Below are 24,035 nucleotides of genomic sequence, written 5' to 3'. Positions count from 1 at the left end.
GAAGAGGAACCAGCAAAGAAAATATATGTGGGAGAAATGGAAAGCCGTCCTACTAAAGCTAGACACACTTATTTGTCTTACAGGCTTTTTCTTGTTTTCTATTTTTGTAAAACTATGTTGAACTACATGACTGACAATAGGTTTCTTTAGTTTCTCTACGTCAGATATAGGTTAAATGTAGATGTTCCACCATGAGACAATGCATGTCCAGCTTAGCCTCCAAATGATTAGCTGATCTAGCAGTTTTTTAATGGAAGCAGGCCAAAGAAGCATTACATACATCCCATGCACCAGTTCAGGGCAGTGAAGGAAGGCAAGAGATTTAAACAGTTTCTTAAGTTGTCAAAAGTAAGTCACAGAGAAGAACAGGGGAGTCATATTAGAACTAGTACTCCTATGTTGCTGTAGGTAAGATAATTGCTTGAGGTTAAGCCTTTGGGGGCACCAAAACACAACATTAAGATAAATTCCGTCACTTAACCTTAGTATTTGATAGCAGCACCTCAACCCAAGGAATCAATTCTCGTAACTAAATATCTTCACCACAAATGTTTAAGTAAAACCCAAACTACAGATAATCAGAATTCTCTGATACTGTCAAGACCCCCATTGTCAGCACCTCATTGTGTTTTCAAATGTGCTGTACCCACAAGGGGCCTGGTCGCCAACTGCATTCATCATGTGTTGCAGCATTGTCAGGCTTCTTCCATCTGGCAAGGCAACTGTTTGCAAAAGAAACCACTGTGTCCTCAAACACTTCCGGGGTCAAATGTTGTCCTGCTGCGTTGCCCATCCAGAAAAGCCATCTTGAACAGAGTGTGTCTATAAAAGGGGGGGCCCACCCATTCTCGACTGCCAAGGAGGGCCCGCACATTCCAAAGAAGGGAAGCTCCCGTCCATTCTCCAAATTAGGCAGCACCCATCTTGGGCGGGGCCAGTCTATAAAGGGAGGCCTCACCTGTTCTTAACTACCAGTTATTGATACTCCCTGTAGTGCTAGAGGCTCTCTTGTGGTTTGACACCCTGTGATGACCTTTGACTACCATTATTTTAACTGACTTTAGTGTGTTATTTTATCCTAGCCTGGATGTACGATGTCCTGCATATGCCTTGCTTCTCTTACAAGTTACTTTCTTTCTTGTAATCTTGCTGTCTTACAGTGGGAGCTGTCACGGAGTACAACAGCCTTGCCAAGAACAGAAAGTGTGGGATGTGCATTTGAAAGCGTGAAAGGGAGAGAGAGGTGTGGAACCTACTTTTTGGTTTAGAAGTGCAGTGTTGTGGGCAGTGATGCACACATGTACTCGGTGTTGTACATTGAGAGATGAAGTATGTGAATCTATAAGCAGTTGTGCACAGTTGTGCATTGTGTTGTACATTGATGAGAATTATGAAGTTCTTACTATTGGCTTTGACATGGCCTCATGTCATCCTTTTTCCTGACTTTGCCTTGCTTCAGCTTTTCTGCGTGCACAGCAGTGCTTGCAAGTTGTTTGGGTTATTCACGTTCAAGGATTGTTTTTTGTTTAATGTACTCTGAAAGGCTTTGTGAGCTTCGTCAAGATACAGACTGGAACATGCAAGATTTGGAGAAGGGGACGTGAGAACTCCTTCCTGCCGTGGGAATGCTTGCTTGGAACCTGGCCAGTTCTGGTAAGATTCCTCTGGCCAAGGTGGAGGTCTTTCCCCAACCTTCTAGTGCAGGGGTCTCCAACCGGTCGATCGCGAGCTACCGGTAGCTCGCCAAGACCCTGTGAGTACCTCGCGCCGAGTGCTGCTCAATTTAGTAGCCCATTAGTGTTATTTGGGCTATTTAGGCTTTTTTCAGTGTCCGGTGCCCGCCCTCACCCAAAGCAGCTGCTCCGATTGGCTTGAGCTTAGCTGGGGTGGGGCGGGCCAAAGAGGATGTTGTTGTTCCTCTCCTGAGTCTTGTGACAGGGCGCGCGCAGAGTCTCGTGACTCGTGTTTACGCGCCCCCTGCCTTTTCCACTGGCACGCACTGTCCATTGTGCGAGTGCGGAGCTCAAGCAGGCGTGGCAGGGTGGAGCATTGTGAAGCAGTTTGCAGGCCGAAAGAAACTGCCGCACCTGCGCGTACAACCTTGCACCAGACTCGCAGCAGGTAAGCCACAACACTCTTAGTTTAGGCAGGGCAGGCAGATTATAAGTGCGAGAGGCCCCAGGTGGAAGCGTTACTAGAGGGTGCCATAATTATGCTGGCAAAACGTTTTGTCTTGCACATAATAAGTAGACGACATTTGGTTGAGGGAGAATGGTAGACGGCTCCCGACACTGATAATTGAGGTCGAGTATGAACGTATATAAAGGAGGAGGTGTCTGCCCTGGCAGTGGAGATCACATTGTGAGGGGAGCTGCTAATTTAAACCAGGGCACCTCTACTAGAAGGAGCGAGAGAAGAGAGCTGACCTAATCCTCCGCCCTGCAAGAACCCCCCCGACCACCACACAAGGTTTAGTCAGGGAAACCTCGCCTGCTACACTGAATCTAGCCACGCATGACAGCGCTCACAAAGCGCGTACCCATCTTTAAAAGCTTAGAATCAGTTTAACTTTACCCAGTGCCCGCGGGTGCACGCATTAACTGTGTGCATGCAACAATTGTAAAAGCTCCATAAAACAAACTCTCTCCCAGACAACTATCCATGCAGTTTTTGAAGACTGCTGAATAATAAGCGACTTACCTGGAGGACATGCTGCTACCATTAGATATCGGCATTTAATTCCCAGTTATAGGGGGGGAACATTTTAGTGGATGCGGATATATTCACAGTGGTTAGTAGTTTATTACACTCATAAGAAAATGCATGGTTGGAATACAAATATTTCAGGAAGCTACCCTAGATGGGATATAATGGGTACCTGGGAGCATATGATTAGGCCGGGGTTGTCAGAAGTTATGGGGATTCTGGTATAAGTTTATATTAATGGAGAAGCCTACAGCCTTGCTTTCTTTTCCTTTTGCACTTCCTCTCCAGTCGTGAATGGGGCACTGACAATGTGAACATAATGAGCAGGTCAATAGTACTGCGGGTTGAGGCTGTGTGCTGTATTGCTCTGTCACTGCATCTTGAAATCCGTGGTGAAATTGCTCTGTCTTCTGTTCTAGGGTCTTTCATTGTCTCCCTTACACATTTTAGTAATTTGAGTCGGATAATCGAATATCATGAAATTATGTATACAAATTTTGTACATACGTGCCCTACCTCTCTACTCTCTAGAATAGGGACACTTATTTTCATTTTAAACTTTTGGCATAGGCGTACCCGCCGACGCTACTTCATGGACCACAATTCTTTGGGGTAACACGCTGGTAGGACTAGCAGAGTGCGGCCAATCGGATTTTTGTTTATATTCAGGCTCCCTTGAGCCGGTGGGGCTGACGAGCCCATGGCTACGCACCTGCGCGCCTTGAGTGGTACTTTACCTGAGAATATTTTTTGGCAGCCTACGCAGCAACCCTACACACATACCTACTCCTTGCTGACGAGAGGCAACTACCTCGAAACACGTGTCCAGGGATGGCTAACGCGCCACTCATTTTCATTTTAAACTTTTGGTACAGGCGTACCCGCCGACGCTACTTCATGGACCACAATTCTTTGGGGTAACACGCTGGTAGGACTAGCAGAGTGCGGCCAATCGGATTTTTCTCTAGAATAGATATTTACCCACACTGGATGCTTTTACCCTACACATAAGGATTAGAATACTTGTCTATTTCTAATTTAAAATATCTCTGCTCCCCAGGCATTTTTTTCCATAGCATTGCTTCTTTGCTTCCAGAGGTTTTTGCAGCATATACAGCGCCACGAGGTTTGTCACATGATTCTAGGTCAGCGCCTATGTACCCTAATTGGTGCGTGCATGCGCTTTGACTGTAGACAAATGTATGGTCATATGTCCTCACTCACATACGCCCCAGTGGAATGACGTTTGCGCCAACAGCATAGTAAGTAGAATACCAAAGGTTCATTCCACCGTTTATTTTTAATGGCATGCAATTTTGTAATGGTTTTGATTGATCTGCTTTCTCAGTATATGCTTGTGGTCAGTTTCTTGTGTAACTTCTTTGACACTAATCTGGAATGAGGGCCTTGGTGGGGAGACCAGGGGGCAAGCCTGAGTAGAGAAACGTGGTTGCAGCACAGAAGGGGGCTTCAGTTCTAGAGTAGCGAGATATCTCTGAGTCTGTGGAGCAGGGACATCTGGAGAGCCTGTGTCAGCCCCACAACGGAAGACCTGTTTTAAAGATTCCACTTTCTGCAACGAGAACACAGCACAGTGTAAAATTCTACTGGATGTTAAAGAATAATACACCATCCCACAAGTAACATTCAGTATCTCATTGAAGCCACCAGCACACTACTACATCTTTGAGAAATCATGCATCTTCAATCAATACTTTTTCTGTTCGTTTTCAGCTCATCGCTGCTTTGTATTTGCAGACCTTTCTGACCTCTTCATGTCTAAAGTTGTCTTCCTGTCTGCTTCCCTACAATCAAAATCTGTCCCTTTGTGCCATGACCCTTCCGCACTTTCAGAGGCTATGTCTTATGTAAGTTTAACTTTAGGGTTCCTAATCACGTCCAAGTGTTAAAATGTTTTCCTCATAAGCACTGAAACCATGTTACACTTCCATGGCTGGGTCATTGGTGTGGTGTGGCCTGGGAGAGACTCCAGTCATGCTCAGAGGCATGTTGTAATTGCAAAAACAAAAGCTAGCCAACTTGCTGTCATGTATGATCAGTGCAAGGGAGCTAATCTCTTCTTTTCAGATATGGTAGCTTTGTTTGATCAGCTCAAAGGTTTTACCATCATTTTATCATATTGCCTTCTGTCTCCAAGTTACTCAGAGTTTCTTTTGTATCTGCAGGTACTTGTAGTATAGTGTTTGTAGTGGACAAGTATTCTCTGGCTGGGACTATTTGATTTGCCTGCCGCCCTGCCCTATATTAACAACATAACATAACAGGTCTATTTGTAAAGCGCACGATTACCCGAAGGTGTCCTTGCACTGAATAACAGATGTTTATTGTTACCCAACTCAATGGTACTCATTTTATCGACCTCAAATGGATGAAAGGCTGAGTGGACCCGCTGGAATTTAAACCTGTGACCATGAGGTCGGACACAGGCCCCTGCAGTGGCTGCTTTAGTGCACTGAGCCACCAGGCCCGGCTTATGGGGCTACTTCTAATTTGGTGCCAGGGCCGCTTTCCTGTCCCATTCCGACAAGCATTGGCCTCCGCTTGCACGGCTTGTGCTTTTGTTGTGTCACTGTTTTGGCTTGTGCTTTAGTTTTTTGTCTCACTGTTGTGGAAGTGAATGCACTGCATTTAAATTTTAACATAAAATGATGCATTCCTATTCTTTCCCTGCACTGGCACACAAACTGCTGCCCCCTAGTGCCAACACAGGCACCCCGCGTGCCATGGTGCAAGGGTGCCTGTGTTGCAGACAGATTTGTTTTTATATACAGGAAGGGGCACCCATGGTCCACTCACAGAACGCCTCGCTGGGGTAGACTCGGTAGGTAGAGAGTAACGCAGCACATCGATTTGCACTGCCTTGCCTCCATATCTATGAGGCCATTAAAGGCCACACAGGGTGGCTTTGTGTGGCCTCATAGATTTTGTACAGTGCACCTTCATCTTATGCATTTCAAGGTGCTGTCATGTGTGATGATGAAGAAAGGGGAGGCATTGTGTTGCAGTATTATTAGCATAGGTAGGGCACACATACTCAACATTTTTACTCTTGCTTACAGCCTTAACCGCTAATCATGGACATGGACGAAGAGCCAGGTCCCTCCAAAAGGGCAAAGAGCAAGACTTACTACTTCCATCAAGAGTGGGAGAACACATTTTTATTTACACAAATTAAAGACAACTGTGTATGTTTAATCTGTGGAGCAAACGTTGCAGTGGGAAAAAAGGGCAATGTTGAGAGGCATTTTTCAACCAAGAACATGCATTTTGAGGGGAAGTTCCCTAAAGGAAGCAGCCTGAGGTCACAAAAAGTAAAAGAACTGAAATCTGCATTGCAGACACAGCAATCATTTTTTACGAAGCCCACGAAGAAAGCCACTGTGGCTACTGAAGCATCCTTTGTAGTTACTCATCACTTGATTAAGCACAAAGCAACATTTTCAGATGGAGCCGTTGTGAAGGAAGCAATGCTTCTAATGGCCAACTCCATATTCAAAGACTTTAAAAATAGCCCTGAAATTATGTCTGCCATTTCAGATGTGCAGTTACGGTCAAACACTATGGCAAGAAGGGTATCTGCATTATCGACCAACATGATGGAGCAGTTAGAGCGCGATTTAAAGACATGAAAATATTTTTCTCTTCAATGTGATGAATCTGTTGATGCAAGCGATATTGCAAAGTTGGCAATGGTCGTTAGAATGGTTTTTGAAGATTTTACTGATAAAGAGGAATTTTTAACATTGTTGCCTTTGAAAACCACAACCAGAGGATCTGACATTCACAATGAGGTGAAAAATTATTTTGTGAAACAAAATGTCCCATTGAAAAAGTTAGTGGCGATAACCACTGATGGTGCACCCGCAATGATAGGGCGTCATTCTGGCTTCATTGCCAATTGTACAGCAGATCCAGATTTCCCTCCGTTATTGAACTACCATTGCATTATACATCAACAGGCAATATGTGCCAAGGTAATGGGGTTTGATCATGTCATGACTCCTGTTGTTAAAATTATTAATTCAATTTGTGAAAAGGCCAAGCAGCACCTAACCTTCAAATTGTTCCTTGAAGAACTATCAGCCGAGTATGGTGACCTTTTACTGCACACTCATATCCGATGGCTTAGCAGGGGAAAAATACTGCGAAGATTCCTTTCGCTATTGCCAGAAGTCAAAGCTTTTATGGAGTCTAGAAACGAAGATACCACACTGTTATCAAACACTCAATGGTTGCTCGATTTCGCCTTTTTGACAGATGTGACAGAAAAGTTAAATGTATTGAACTACGAGTTGCTAGGCAAAAACAAGACAATAACCAACATGGTAAGTTCTGTGAAAAGTTTCAAATCAAAACTTAACCTTTTGATACAGCATGTGCAGAAAAGAAAGATGCAGCACTTTCCCTCTGTGCTCCAAATCCTTTCAGAAAACAAAGCTGAGGCTGAGGTCCTGGAAATAGAAAAATACAGTAGCCTCCTCATGAGGCTTAATCAAGAGTTCAGTGACAGATTTAGTGATTTTGACCAACTGGAGCCCTGTGTGATGTTCACTTCAAACCCCTTCATGGAAGTGGATGTTAGTGACATTTCAGAGAAAATTAGTGTGCTTTTGAACCTTGACTCTGCCACAATGGAAATGGAGATTGTCACACTTCAAAATGACATTGAATTGAAATCAAGGAAATCTGACATTAATTTCTGGAGTCTTGTGGATGCTGAAAAGTTTAAGAACATCCACACAGATGCATTGAAACTTTTTTCCCTATTTGGCTCTACCTATCTTTGTGAATCAGCATTTTCGGATATGAACTTCATAAAATCTAAGTTTCGCACAGTTTTGAAGAGTCCCGTACAGTGTGTGTGTCAAGTAACGTGGAATCCCTGCTTGTACCAAGGATTCTCTGTTCAGCTTTATTTAGTAATTTGTTGCTATAACCCCTTTTTTCAAATCTCCCCCGGTCGTCTTTATATTAGACAGGAAGGTTTCTTCAGTGCTACAATTTCTCCTGATGACTCTTCAAAAAATAACAATAAAATGAGGTTTACTACCCAATATACCACTTACAGGAATAAGATCTTTAATGCCTTGCGCAAAAATTGGCATCTCCTTTCCTCGGTCTCTGGACTAAAAGAATGTATTACGGAGAGACCAAGTATTACATATCGAAGAGGGACCTCTTTGAGAAAACAACTTTGTCCAAGCTATGTCACTACCCTCTCAGGAAATAGCAATTGGATACCTAAGAAACCTAATGGTTTTTTCACTTGCAGCCTTTGCAATATTTGCAGCAATGGAAAAAATAAAACAATAGCAGATGTAGAAAGAAGAAGAAATTACTCAGAGAAACTAGTCATGAGAATCTTAATGAGGAAAGAAGCCACTCACCACAAAAATGCGTATTTTGTTTAGTTCAAAGGCAAAGAACACTTTGGTATCATCCCGTATTCATGGGAAGGTCCCGAAATCATAAGTCTAATGTAAAGGAATAATGAGCAATTGTTTGTAAACGCAAACTAAGCATGAGACAGCAAAGGACAGACACTAAATAGTCCTGGATACAAGAGGTATCTAAAAGGGCTGACAGCGCAGTAGTAAAAAATCATATTATAGGTTTAATTTGCCCTTTTCCAGAGCAAAACCCAAACATCAAGGGCTAATTTGTACATTATAAGATCTCAATAAAAAAGTTGGAAGCCATATACAGTTTCTAAAGCTAGTCCATAAGTAATGTAATAAGAGGGTCAGGTAGGTCTAATGGTAAGTATTATAAAAACAAATTGGGCTTCAAAAGATATATATATATCGCGCATTTATAAAATAACAATTTAAGATACACTTACCCACTATATGAGTATTAAGCTTGTACTGCTACGCATATGACACAAAATTGCAGAGTGACCGAGTTCATCTGCTTAGATACATTGATTTATATGCTCCATAATACGAGCAGAGGTAGAAGGGTTCCCCAATTCTATTGGAAATAATAACATAATTAAAAAAGACCCCATAGACCTCCAAGATCACAAATAATATACATGAGGCGTGGCACATGTGCATAATATTAGAAGGACACCTGGAATACATTCACATGTGTGCCATGTATTGTACATGACTAATATATGTCCAAGGGATAAGGTGCGAGTGCACACATCGCAAATCCCATTTATAAGAAGTTACCCAAAAAGACGGCAAGGTTACCCGTTTCTTAAATAGTAGAAAAAAGAAGCGTTAAAAGGGGGCCAATATCATAAACACCATCTTGTGAATGCAACCCACAATTAAAACGAAAAACAGAAAGCCAGCCCAAACGCTCCGTGCAAGGTTCAAAGTACAAGATAAATGGCTGCCAAACCTCGAATCGAAAGGGTACATAGCAATAGAGACAGACCTGAAAAGTAATACTACTCCTTTAAGATCGCGGGTATGAAATGACCCGTTCAGAAGTTAAAAAATAGTAATGAAAATCGCAACGGGTGAATCCTACGTACGGAAACGCCACCCTTACCTAGGAAGTCCCGTATGGTCACGTAACCAGGAAATTATTCCATTCCTGCCGCCAATAAAGAGCCATGTCGCGCCACACCGATATATATAAAGAAACTGAACACAGGAAGTGTCAGTCAGGTGATCGGCCGGCAAGGTGCATGCCTCCCGATCTCTGAAAAATCTAGAAAGAGAGAAAGGAAAAGGAGAAAGGAAGCGGGGAGAGAAACAAGAGGAGCCATGATAGAATGGTAAGCAATTCAAAGGACAAAAGTCAGATGATTGTCCAGGCAACCATTAGAAGCAGGGGGAGTTGTTATTAACCAAAAGAAAATTATATTTAAGTATTTAAGTATTCAATATTAAATATTAAATAATCGTCACGCGGTAAGTCCCATTCCTCAAGCTATATTAAATAGAGAGCTTATCATGTATTAATATGTTCTCCCCATTCTTTGGAAAACATTTACATTTTTTCACTTATTACACATTGGTAAGGAATTCAAAGCCTGCATGGTAATGAGGAGAAGAAAAAGCCCGCTGGTTTCCACCTGGTAGGGAAAGAACAACAGGTGAGCTATCGGTCCTAAGCCTCATGTAATCCATATATCGCGGTCGATTAAAAAACAACAAGCAGGGCCTCAAATATAAAGGCCAATCTAAATTAGACACCAAGGGAAAATAGAATAAAGATTTTTTTAAACTACAAAAAAGAGAAAGTAAACTCTCAAGAGAAACAAATGTTTCAAGTTTCAAGACAATAATTAAAAAAATGATTGATATTGAATGGGTGTCCCTACATGAGAGAACAAAAAAGTACTGGCAAGGTGCAGTTAGAAGAGTTTTAGAGTTAGCATATAGACCCAGCAGAATGGCCCACAAGCGACACAGCTACTCCAAATCCAATAAGTCTCAAGAACAAAAAGAGGGAATAATGCTAACAAGGTACAGCTTAAAGAAAAAAAATGCATCTCGGAGTCAGAATTATGACCTTGCGTAATTGCCCGCAAGCGACAAATCCATTTCGACTCTAATTGCCTGAGTACCAATTCGCGGTTCGAGCTCCTCTTACTTGGAGGTACATGGTCGATACCGTAGAACCAGAAATTATTACTACCATTATGTTTATTATTGTAGTGTTCAGTAATGGGGTATCTTGTGTCCCTCTTGATTAATGCTCTCCTGTGTTCCTGGATCCGAATTTTTAAACAACGTGTAGTACTCCCCACATATATGATGTTACACTCACATCCCAAGATATACACCACGTAAGTGGTATTACAGTTGATAAAATGGGTAATATTGTAGGTCCGTGGACCATTGAAGGAAAAAGACGTTGTTTTATTTTTTCCATTGCTGCAAATATTGCAAAGGCTGCAAGTGAAAAAAACATTAGGTTTCTTAGGTATCCAATTGCTATTTACTGAGAGGGTAGTGACATAGCTTGGACAAAGTTGTTTTCTCAAAGAGGTCCCTCTTCGATATGTAATACTTGGTCTCTCAGTAATACATTCTTTTAGTCCGGAGACCGAGGAAAGGAGATGCCAATTTTTGCGCAAGGCATTAAAGATCTTATTACTGTAAGTGGTATATTGGGTAGTAAACCTCATTTTATTGTTATTTTTTGAAGAGTCCCGTACAGTGTGTGTGTCAAGTAACGTGGAATCCCTGCTTGTACCAAGGATTCTCTGTTCAGCTTTATTTAGTAATTTGTTGCTATAACCCCTTTTTTCAAATCTCCCCCTGGTCGTCTTTATATTAGACAGGAAGGTTTCTTCAGTGCTACAATTTCTCCTGATGATTCTTCAAAAAATAACAATAAAATGAGGTTTACTACCCAATATACCACTTACAGTAATAAGATCTTTAATGCCTTGCGCAAAAATTGGCATCTCCTTTCCTCGGTCTCCGGACTAAAAGAATGTATTACGGAGAGACCAAGTATTACATATCGAAGAGGGACCTCTTTGAGAAAACAACTTTGTCCAAGCTATGTCACTACCCTCTCAGGAAATAGCAATTGGATACCTAAGAAACCTAATGGTTTTTTCACTTGCAGCCTTTGCAATATTTGCAGCAATGGAAAAAATAAAACAACGTCTTTTTCCTTCAATAGTCCACGGACCTACAATATTACCCATTTTATCAACTGTAATACCACTTACGTGGTGTATATCTTGGGATGTGAGTGTAACATCATATATGTGGGGAGTACTACACGTTGTTTAAAAATTCGGATCCAGGAACACAGGAGAGCATTAATCAAGAGGGACACAAGATACCCCATTACTGAACACTACAATAATAAACATAATGGTAGTAATAATTTCTGGTTCTACGGTATCGACCATGTACCTGCAAGTAAGAGGAGCTCGAACCGCGAATTGGTACTCAGGCAATTAGAGTCGAAATGGATTTGTCGCTTGCGGGCAATTACGCAAGGTCATAATTCTGACTCCGAGATGCATTTTTTTCTTTAAGCTGTACCTTGTTAGCATTATTCCCTCTTTTTGTTCTTGAGACTTATTGGATTTGGAGTAGCTGTGTCGCTTGTGGGCCATTCTGCTGGGTCTATATGCTAACTCTAAAACTCTTCTAACTGCACCTTGCCAGTACATTTTTGTTCTCTCATGTAGGGACACCCATTCAAATCAATCATTTTTTTAATTATTGTCTTGAAACTTGAAACATTTGTTTCTCTTGAGAGTTTACTTTCTCTTTTTTGTAGTTTAAAAAAATCTTTATTCTATTTTCCCTTGGTGTCTAATTTAGATTGGCCTTTATATTTGAGGCCCTGCTTGTTGTTTTTTAATCGACCGCGATATATGGATTACATGAGGCTTAGGGCCGATAGCTCACCTGTTGTTCTTTCCCTACCAGGCGGAAACCAGCGGGCTTTTTCTTCTCCTCATTACCATGCAGGCTTTGAATTCCTTACCAATGTGTAATAAGTGAAAAAATTGAAATGTTTTCCAAAGAATGGGGAGAACATATTAATACATGATAAGCTCTCTATTTAATATAGCTTGAGGAATGGGACTTACAGCGTGACGATTATTTAATATTTAATATTGAATACTTAAATACTTAAATATACTTTTCTTTTGGTTAATAACAACTCCCCCTGCTTCTAATGGTTGCCTGGACAATCATCTGACTTTTGTCCTTTGAATTGCTTACCATTCTATCATGGCTCCTCTTGTTTCTCTCCCCGCTTCCTTTCTCATTTTCCTTTCTCTCTTTTTTAGATTTTTCAGAGATCGGGAGGCATGCACCTTGCCGGCCGATCACCTGACTGACACTTCCTGTGTTCAGTTTCTTTATATATATCGGTGTGGCGCGACATGGCTCTTTCTTGGCGGCAGGAATGGAATAATTTCCTGGTTACGTGACCATACGGGACTTCCTAGGTAAGGGTGGCGTTTCCGTACGTAGGATTCACCCGTTGCGATTTTCATTACTATTTTTTAACTTCTGAACGGGTCATTTCATTCCCGCGATCTTAAAGGAGTAGTATTACTTTTCAGGTCTGTCTCTCTTGCTATGTACCCTTTCGATTCGAGGTTTGGCAGCCATTTATCTCGTACTTTGAACCTTGCACGGAGCGTTTGGGCTGGCTTTCTGTTTTTCGTTTTAATTGTGGGTGGCATTCACAAGATAGTGTTTACGATATTGGCCCCCTTTTAACGCTTCTTTTTTCTACTATTTAAGAAACGGGTAACCTTGCCGTCTTTTTGGGTAACTTCTTATAAATGGGATTTGCGATGTGTGCACTCGCACTTTATCCCTTGGACATATATTAGTCATGTACAATCCATGGCACACATGTGAATGTATTCCAGTTGTCCTTCTAATATTATGCACATGTGCCACGCCTCATGTATATTATTTGTGATCTTGGAGAAGGTCTCAGGGGTCTTTTTTAATTATGTTATTATTTCCAATAAAATTGGGGAACCCTTCTACCTCTGCTCGTATTATGGAGCATATAAATCAATGTATCTAAGCAGACAAACTCGGTCACTCTGAAATTTTGTGTCATATGCTTAGCAGTACAAGCTTAATACTCATACTGTGGGTAGGTGTATCTTAAATTGTTATTTTATAAATGCGCGATATATATATATCTTTTGAAGCCCAATTTGTTTTTATAATACTTACCATTAGACCTACCTGACCCTCTTATTACATTACTTATGGACTAGCTTTAGAAACTGTATATGGCTTCCAACTTTTTTATTGAGATCTTATAATGTACAAATTAGCCCTTGATGTTTGGGTTTTGCTCTGGAAAAGGGCAAATTAAACCTATAATATGATTTTTTACTACTGCGCTGTCAGCGCTTTTAGATACCTCTTGTATCCAGGACTATTTAGTGTCTGTCCTTTGCTGTCTCATGCTTAGTTTGCGTTTACAAACAATTGCTCATTATTCCTTTACATTAGACTTATGATTTCGGGAACTTCCCATGAATACGGGATGATACCAAAGTGTTCTTTGCCTTTGAACTAAACAAAATACGCATTTTTGTGGTGAGTGGCTTCTTTCCTCATTAAGATTCTCATGACTAGTTTCTCTGAGTAATTTTTTCTTCTTTCTACATCTGCTATTATCTTTGTCTTACCTTTTCTTTATACTTACATCCTTTTTCTCTTTCTTTGTTTCCTTCTCTCCCCTCCCCCGTTACTGTTTTTTATTGTTATTCCCATCCTTCAGGTGTACTTGTTGTGCGTAACACTTTCTTAAAAAGGATTATTGTAAATTCATTACCACTTTCTGTCTTTGCTTCCCCCCGTTTCTTGCTCTTTTGGGTTTTTCTTTTATTTAGTAATCAGTGAATGTTTGCCCCATTAGCATAGTTTTGACACTTGTTATATTTCTAGACAAACAAAGATACACGTTTGTTGGTTAATGTTTTATAAATGTTAAACAAATTTCCTTTGCAAATGTCTTTATGTGTTAAAAAATGTTTTTTTTTTGTCTTTTGTGTGCGCTATATGATCCCTGTACCTACATTTTTTACATGTATTATACTTGGTGTAACGTATGTGGTTTTTTATATGTTGTATACGTTATTTATTTGTTGTTATGTCACTTGTCTACAGCATTCAAGAAGTTCCAGTGTGGAACGAAACGCGTTGGCTGTTTTTTTATCTCTTCACATTTGAAGAAAATAAAAAGGAAACTTTAAGGACTTCTGTTTGAATTGGACTATCTATACCTAGTGCACCTTCCTTTTTGTTTTTTGCTTCCCCAACTGAATCGCAGTGGAGTGGTTCTGCGACACACTCCGGAAGGCTTGTGCACAGGAATCTAATAACACTGTATAAACCTGAGGATTTGAAGTGCGAAACCAGTAGTCAGTCGTAGTTGTTTGTGATAACTATATATATATATATATGTATATATATACACATCCAATTACCGCTCAGAGGTGCATTACGGCACCGAAAGGAGAGACGGACAACTGTTCTTGCGCTGATACTGCCAGCCGCAGTAGTGGTTTATTAATCCATCAATCTAGTGCAAAACTCGAACATGACGCGTTTCGGCCAGCTGAGTGGCCTAGATATATATCTTTGTGTATTTGAATCTTGTGCATTTGGCATCTGGGAAAGCCTTTCTGTTAGAGAGCATTTTGTAAAATAAAACCCCAAGCCTTATTATAAAAGATCGAGTCCTTGCATTTTGTAAAATAAAACCCTTTTCTAAAGGTGCTTTGTTAAAGTCTTTGCTTCGCCGGTTGTTGAGCCATCGTGTGGGAGCTGTATTATCTGATAGGTGCAAGCAAGACACTCCCAGCCAGCAGTAGGATCTCTGCTTTGTTGCTCTAACATTTTCCAGATATTCATTTTCTACAAAGTGAGTTTTCAGAGAAGAGACCATGCAAAGCTTTGTTCCAGGAGAGCGTTAAGTTAATCTTTTAGTTTATTATGTGGTCAACTTAAACTCATCTGGAGGGCTGACCACACCCATAATGTGACAGGCTTGCGCAGTTTGAAGGGGTCTCTTTTGGGATATCATCAAGATTTTGGACCCAAGCAACTCTTGTGAGAAACTGGTGACAGAGACAATATTGCACCGTCTGAAGTTAAAACTTTATTTGGGAAATCTCTGGAGTTAATCCTGTCAGCAATTGGAGATTATGGTATCATGCTATCTTCAGACATTGACAAAGAATAAACAATAACTGTATTACCAGCTTTGCTCCAGTGCAGGAACTGGTTCATCCAGATTTGTAGTTTTTGCTTCACAACAACATCCTATTTGATAGGACTTTCCAGCAATAAATACAGAGACTTGCTACAGAGTTCCTTCAGGTGGAACAAACATTTGTTTCTAGTATTGAACGTTCTTTAATTGTATATTTGAATATTGATGCCCTATTTCTGTCCTTCCTTAACATGGTCTTAGCTCAGAGTCCTGTGTTCCTATCTTACCTCATTTCCCTCAACCTTGCTCAATTAACAACCACATTCCATTGCATTGGTAGGCCTAGAAAACTCAGAATCTGAGGTAGGAGAACTTATTAGCCCTTATGCCAAGCACTATTTGCATTATATCTACCAAGTCATGGTCTAACTGTGTTTTAAAGTTTGCAGGTTCTACTCCCTGGAGTGCCATTCTAACCTCCTCCACTTCATCCTGTTTGATTTGCCACTGTTCTCATTTGTGGCTACTGCATCAAGGTACGGGTAGCGTTGGCTACCATTGTGCTCCTGTGTAAGTATCCGAGTTTACTGACAAAATAGTTGTCATAGAAATCATTTATGCCCGGGCAGAATAGATAGTCAACTTGCCATGTTGGCTTCTATCTCTTAGACAAGGTTCAAACTGATTTAGCAGCTTCTCGAGAATAAAATCTTATTGTTCTAAAATTATTTTGACTGGTTAAACTCTAGGCTCACTCCTATGTCCTCACAGTATCATCCAGGAGTGCTTAATGGCCAGAATCTGGGTCCAAGGGGAAGTCCTCCAGTCACTTTCCTAGCACCTGCTGAAAAAACAAGCATATAAAACCCCGTTGTGGTTGGTTTTCTACCTGTCCCCTTGGCCACTCCCAATGATATCTTAGCGAAGGCAAGAAGTTCCAACAATTTGTGACACAAACTCAGCTTCTTTTTCTATGTAGGCCCCTTTCATTTCCCAACAACCAAGCTCTGGTGGCTTTCTTGATTTTTCTTCTTATCAGGGGATGCAGACTCTTGGACTGTACCATTTGTTCAAGCTAATGACGAACTGACTAGCCTTTCAGTCTCTAGATAACAAGCTTATAGACTTGAAACAAGGGCCTCAGGATATTTTAATATACTCAAACCATTTCAATTGTCTAGTTGTAGTGTCTCCTTGGCCAGAGCAGAAGTGAGCTTCTGTATTCTATAGTGGTTTAAGGGATGATTTGAAAGACGCCCTTTCTCATTTCTGAACGGAACAGGGAACATCGACGAGGTGATCTCCACTTCTCTGTTCCAAAAACAGAGAAAGACTCAGAGGCAGAATCAATGCAAATAAGTGCCAGGGCTAAGGGGCCACTGACTTAAGGAGAGAAAGAACGCAGTTGAAAAGAGAAATTATCTCTATACTGCTGTAAGGAAGGGCACTTTGTACACAAGTGCTTAACTAAACTCAAGATGCCTAATCCTTCGGGAAGCTCCAGCTCCCATCCATAGAGGGGGGCGGAAGGCTATAGAAGACATTCCTCCCACAATTTTGACAACCCGTTACCATCTTCAATGACACTTTATATGAAGTCAAAGTCGACATCATGAATAATGTGGGTGCTACAGGAAAGTTTATTGATGCTCAATTTGCTCATTCCATTAGTTGCTCTATAGATAAGAAGGAGCAGTCCAAAATGGTGGGAGCAATAGATAAAACCGAGTTATCTTCTGGCCTAATAAAATAAATTCAAAACTATAGATATACTATTCTGCTGTCTAGATCAGGCCCATCTAGAGGTTATTACCTTTGACGTCATTCATGCCCCACAGTTCAAGATTTTGGTAGGCTTATGCTCCATTATCCTGATATTCATTGGAGCCCGATCCATGATCTTTAGATCGCCATACGGTAGAGAGTATTAGTTAAGTGGGGATATACCAGATTCCTCTGTAGCCAAGAATTTAGTTCAAAGGGCAGAGCATGTGACAGATGGCACTGAAGAAAGGTCTGGGAACTACCAGACTGCTATAATTGCTTTCAGGAGTTTTCAAGAGAAAAGGATGATACTCTCACTACACATCGACCCTTTGATTGCCGGATCAAATAGGTCAAAGGAGTGTAGAACCCTTCTAGTACAGTATATGCCCTAAGGGCTGCAGAAAATGATTTTTAATAACACATCTTGATGGCTATCTGCCAATTGGTTTCATTAGACCATCCTGTTCCCCTGCAGCGGCTGCACTCTTTTTTGTGCCCAAGCCCAGTGGTTAGCTGAGACTCTGCATTGATTACAGGTCCTTAAACAAGGTAACCATTAAAAAAACTGACCCGCTTCCACTCATTTCTGCCTTACTAGATTTTTTGAAAATTGTGACTATTTACACCAAACTGGATCTCTGTGGAATGTATAACCTGATTCGTGTAAGAGAAGGAAATGAGTGGAAGACGGCTTTTAAAACACAATTTGGATTGCATGAGCACATTGTGATGCCCTTTGAGCTTTGCAACGCACCAGATGTGATTCAATCCCTTGTGCATTAGGTCTTTCAAGAATGTCTGAACATATTTGTCATCATTTACACTGATGATATTTTAAACTACTCTGAAAATGAAAAGGAAAATGTCACACATGCTATTAGTTTTACAAAAGCAACGAGAAAGCAAATTACTTGCAAAATTGAGCAAATGTGCATTTGATGTAATTATGGTTGAATTTCTTGGATTCATACAGTTGCCCAAGTGAGTTCTGATGGGCCAAAAAAGATTGATGCAGTTATGAATTGGCCAACTCCAACATCGCTCAAAGACATTCAATCTGTTTTAGGGTGCACCAATTTCTACAGAAGGTATATATAGAACTTCTCCGAAATTGTGTCCCCCCCATCACCAATTTACTATGAAGGAATGTTCCCTTTATCTGGAATAAAGATGCCAATTTAACACTTCTCAAATTAAAAGACGCTTTCATCACTGCACCAGTCCTAGGACACCCACAATGCCAGTTACCATTTATTGTGGAGGATGATGCCATAAATGCGTGGGTTGGGGCCATTTTGTCTCAGTCAGATCCTGTTACTGCAGAATTACATCCTGTATCCTTCCATTCAAGAACATGATCTCCTTACAAGAAGAATTACGCTTTTTGCGATAAAGATTTTTCTTGCAATCCAAGACACTTTTCAGTTGTGGAGACAATACTTAATGGGAACCCCTCATACAACCGCAGCATACACAGAGCAGTGTCATTTGCAATATTTAAAATCTGCCAAAACTCAGACACCTTGACAACTACAATAGTCACTATTTTTTGCTGGGTTCCCTTTCACAATCACTTATTGGCCAGGTACATGTAATTGCAAAGCTGTTTACTTGCCCACATTACAAACCAACCTAAAATGTGAGGAGCAACCAAAACCTATCATAGGGACTGAGAATATTACAGCCAAAACTTGCAAAGATTCCTTTCTGTCAGCACTAACCCTACAGTTACCCAAACAGGAATTGAATGATTGGGCAGCACAAAAAGACACTAGGAAATTTGAGGAAGGTATTCCTTATGAAGGAACGCTAATTTATGTCCCTAAAAGTCTACAAGAACAAATCCTCACCTGGCACTACAATAGTTCCCTAGCAGCTCACACTGTGGTCACTGAGACTTTATATTTAATCAAACAAAGTTTTTGGTAGGAATTCTTAATGACTGGTGTCACAGAACAAATATTGCAATGAATCATCTGCATACAAGGAAAGTAAGAAAATCATAAACACTATGTAATTGTAATCAGCATTTATAGAGCGCACTGTGATCCTACGGGTATCCTGGCGCATGAACACGTGAGACGAGCTAAACTCTGAGTACATTGGAGGGCACGGGGTCAGTAGAACTAAAGAACCACGACCACAACTTATGCCCTAGGAAAGAGCCAAGTCTTCAGCTGCTTTCTAAATAGCAGCAGGTTTTCCATCTGCCTAAGTTTGGCTGTGTCGCGGGGCCACCTCTGTGCAAGACTCATTGAAAGAACATGGGGTAGGGTGGGAGAAGACTCACCGACCGAGTCCCTTTATGTCTCCGCAGCCCGAAGGATATCAGTGTTCCAGAAGGAGTCTGCAGGAAGAGGACACTGTATACTTTGAACAGGGTCCCTTTAATTGGAGGCAGGAACCCGGAGAGGAACAACGTCAGGATGACGTCGACGAGAGCTGGCCATTAGAGAGACGCTCGCAGGAGGAAGAGGAGGAACCCGGAAACGTAGGTGCGAGCTGGAGAGTCGAGAAACCGAAGGAGCTGAGGAGTCCGAGACAGAGAGTTCGGACCTCGCTGCAATCACTCTATGTGAAAGTGGTACCGACGTGGCTTCAAAGGTACGAGAGCGCTTTGCAGGGTGGGTGGGGAGGAAGCCTGTTGTGTAGCGCTCTTCCCGATATCCCGCACATACCCCGGACTCCCTGCACTATCACCCGCCTAGGATTGTGTGTGTGGCTCTGCACCGGTGGTCCCTTACTCCTTTTTCCCCTAATACATTTATTGATTACCGAAATCCTCACGTATGCCATATTCTTTCTTTCTTTCTTTTCTCCCTATACCTCTAATCATCGAACCCTTCACCAGTATCAAGACCCAGGAAAGATAACGGACGTGTTAGGGGGCACCCTGCTGTCGGACCAAGAGAAAAGTGGACAAGAAGAAGCTATTCCCCAGAGCTGAACTAACCCACAACCAGTCCCAAAATAAAACGGAGATAAGACGTATTATCCCCACCTATATAGACTGGACTAAAACCAGTAGACGAGACATTAAAATAATAAAGATTCGCTTTCAAATATCCATCTGTCTCCTCCACTCATTACCCGCTATTACAGGCTGGGAGTTTGTTCCAAGCCGAAGCTGCTGCACTGCTGAAGGCCCTTCCTCCTGATTTGACTCTTCTAAACCTGGACACTCTCAACAGTTTAGTTGAGGAGGAGCGAAGGTTACGTGAGGGGACATACCATTCAAATCTGCTCTGAAATGGCTTGGGCCCAAGGCCATGCAGAGCCTTAAAAACTATGCATAGCGACTTAAACTGTACCCTCTGCATAACTGGAAGTCAGTGTAGCTCAGAGAGGGCCTGAGATGCGGATGATTAACGTGGTCTCATTAGAGCTAGCTTGGCTGCCATCGACTGGATTCTCTGGCTGGATTCTCTGGAGTCTCCCAATCAGATATTTAGGAGACTCCAGCAACAATGCGTTGCAGTAATCCAGTTGACTCAGAATGATACTCCTTACTACCAATGATCTGGTCTGTGTGGGAAGCAATGGGAGGATCCTTCGGAGTACTCTAATCAGAGCGAAACAGCTTCCAGCTGTTTTATTTACTCTAGACTCAAATTACAATCAAAGCTGACTCCTAAATTGCGTACTGCCTTGACAGGAATCAGTGGAGCTGTCACCGGGAGTGGCCAAAACCCATAAGGTAGTGGGAGGGGAACCTTCCCAGCTGAACAACACAGGATCTCATTTTTTTCCTCATTAAATTGTAAATAGTTATTTCATAACCATAATGCGGTATCTTGCAGACAGTCATGACATTTTTCCAGCTAAAGTGAATGGTGGCCTTCTAGTGACAAAATCAATTGAGTGTCATCGGCATCATTCACAAGACTGATGTTATGTGATTTGATGACAGCAACCAAAGGCCTCATATAGATATTGAATAAAATTGGACTGATGGCAGACCCCTGCGGCACACCATGCTGGACATTCATGAACTGTGATTGGTACGGGGAAGAGCAACAGCCTGTTGTCTATCAGAAAGGTAGGATTGAATCCACTCCAGTGCCGGCCCTCCTACTACTGCTCCTGCGAGCCTGGTCAGTAGTACCTTGTGATTGACCGTATCAAATGCGGCAGACAGGTCCAGCAAAATCAGAATTGCTGATTGTCCCCTGTCCGCCTGCATTAGAAGATCGTCCAATACGGTCACTAAAGCAATCTCTGTCCCGTGTCCTGGGGGGAAGCCAAATTGCACATCCTCCAGTTTTTTGTTGGCTTCAAGAAACTGGGAGAGTGCTCTACTGACCAGTCGCTCTGTGATCTTCACTGGGTAGGGTAGCAGGGAGATGGGTATATGGTTCTTTGGACATGCTGGATCTAGCAAAGCTTTTTTCAAAAGAGGAATGATTATTGCTTTTTTCCAGCATGTTGGCACTATTCCACTCTCCAGAGATTGCTTACAAATCAGCCTGAGCACTGGGAAGAGCTCTGTTCCTAAGGCTTTCCATATTTTGTGAGGTAGCGGATCCAACGGGGAGCTTGAGGAGACACTAGGAGCTATTTTGGTAAAGTCTTCCTCTGATGGTATGTCAAAATGACCAAGGCTGCCAGAAGTCTCTGCCATTTCCTGCTCTAGTTTCTGGGTGGCTAGATACCCCTGAGAAATTCCATTTTGATCTTCCTTCGTGGGAATAATTCCCACTTGTAGCCCCTTAAAGATTTTGCTGATTTTATCCTCAAAAAAGGTGGCCAAACCATCACAGAGATCTTGTGTGGGGGAATCTTTTTTGTGCAGACAGGGTTAGTGATATCATTCACTATTTTAAAAATACTCCTAGCACTATTAGGAGATTTCAGAATGGAGTCAGCGAAGTACTCCGCTTTTGCCATAGTAATTTCTTTTTTGTAACTAGTTATTGTTTCTCTCCAAGCATTTTTATCCTCATCTCTATATGCTCTTCTCCATTTCCGCTCTGCCTGTTTACATCTCTTTTTCAAAAGTCTCAAATTATCATTATATCAGGGAGCAGAAGGTCTACCCCTTTTTTTGATGTCTTTTAAGGGTGCTAACTGGTCACTTATTTGATTACAAAAGTTCATGTAATTTCCGTCCACCTCTCCCGACCTACATTACCAACCCTTATATTACCCCCACATTATCATTTGGAACCCCCAATAAGAGTTCCCCATCTACTAGAGCTAAACACTGCTTCAAGTTACCCTGTACCCATGAACAAAACCCATGAACAAAACTCCATAGACATTCTTTGGGTACTTTTTTTGCGTATGGTTGCGCATTTAGAGGGAAAATGTCAGTTATGGACAGTTGATAAACATGGCATGATTTGCTTGATGTATTTTAGTAATGTATGTTATTTATGCGTAGATGTCCGAAAACACAATCTAATGTCAATGTTTTAAACTTGTAGTGAACCCCTAAAGAAAGCCTTTGAAAAGCCCGAAATGCATTGGGTAAAAGAGATCAGCTACTGAGGATGTTTTATGTATGCTTCATGCTTCAGAAAAAGACCTGGATTGGCATATCTGCTGCACTAGAAACATTTGAATACATAAGTGCCTCACATGTGACAGGACAAAAAGCAATGAACTATATGAAATTTTGGAGGACATGTAATAAAATTGATTAAAAACGTTGATTAAGTGGAGTATCTTGGTTATGAACCACACTGCATGCAGTGCGTCCGGCGTTGGAGTAATACCTCGCTCCAGTTTCTGAGGAGTTACAGTCTAAACATGGTTAAAGTACTCTTTGGTTTATAGTAGACTATTTAACCAAGATAAAACATTTTGTTACTCCATAGGGAATTCCCTCTGCTACCCGTATTGCAACCCTCTTGAGCCCATTGTACAACTTCGTGGACTTCCCCTTAGTATTGTGTCAGGCAGCGTCTCTCAGTTTACTTTCTGCTTTTAGAAAGCCTTTTGCAAGCTTTCAGGAATCCCAGTGAAATTATCCACCAGTTGGCATCCCCAAACGGATGGCCAATCTGAATGAACTATTCAATCCTTAGAACAATACATACGTTGTCATACCCTCAAATTTGGGGGAACCTGGTTGGAAAGTGTAACCCTAATTGAGTTTGTGTACAACAATGTCAGGCAGTACTCCACAGAATTTTTTCCATTTTATGAGTAACTTGCAACCATCCTCAGAGTTGCCCCAAAATTTGGTCTACGGAGCCTTCTTGCCCTGCATCCCATGAAAGATGTAAATTAATCTGTAACAACTTGGCCCAAGCTCAACAAGCACAACTTGTGAACAAGAAAAATGTCGATAAATGTTGACAGGATGCCCTGCTTTTGGCCAAGGAGATTTGGTTTGGTTGCCCACATACCACCTTGCCCTTCCAGGAAACTGAGAGTTCAGGGCATGTTTATTGGCCCTTTCCCTAGTCTGAAGCAAATTGGGTTGCCGCATTTCAGTTATCATTGACACTACCATATGGGTTCAACCTGTTTTTCATGTCTCATTGCTCAAAAAGGCTCATCTCAGTTTATCCCATTTGACCTTCACTACAGCTATGACAACCTCAGGAAATGTACTCCAAAAGTTTCTAAACTGTTGGATTCTCATTTATGGAATGGCCAAGTGTAATATTTGGCTGCTTGAACTGGTGTAGTCCCTACACAATGATCATGGGAACCGGCCACACTTATGATGAACCACATTTAGAACGATTATTCCATGCCTCTTTCCCTCACAAATCTTGTAGTGGGGGGAGACTACACTTTAATCCTCTTAATTGTGGGATCAAATGTTGTCCTGCTATGTTGCACTATCCAGAAAAGCCATCTTGGGCAAGATCTGTCTAGAAAAGGAAGCCCCACCCGTTCCCAACTGCCAAAGGGAGGCCTCCCCTTTTCTCAAAAGGAGGCAACAGCCA

At 41.6% G+C, this 24,035-nt stretch overlaps 1 protein-coding gene across 1 annotated transcript in view; it reads right to left on the bottom strand.

Moving 5' to 3' along the window:
- Positions 1-24,035, bottom strand: part of LRRC9 (leucine rich repeat containing 9) — a 597,819-nt gene that overhangs the window by 209,537 nt on the left and 364,247 nt on the right. The window lies entirely within an intron of this gene.

This window comes from Triturus cristatus, chromosome 9 (genome assembly GCF_964204655.1).
Source record: "Triturus cristatus chromosome 9, aTriCri1.1, whole genome shotgun sequence".
Taxonomy (NCBI): domain Eukaryota; kingdom Metazoa; phylum Chordata; class Amphibia; order Caudata; family Salamandridae; genus Triturus; species Triturus cristatus.
Note: the sequence above shows the minus strand (reverse complement) of the source record. Positions and strands in the feature narration are given on the sequence as shown.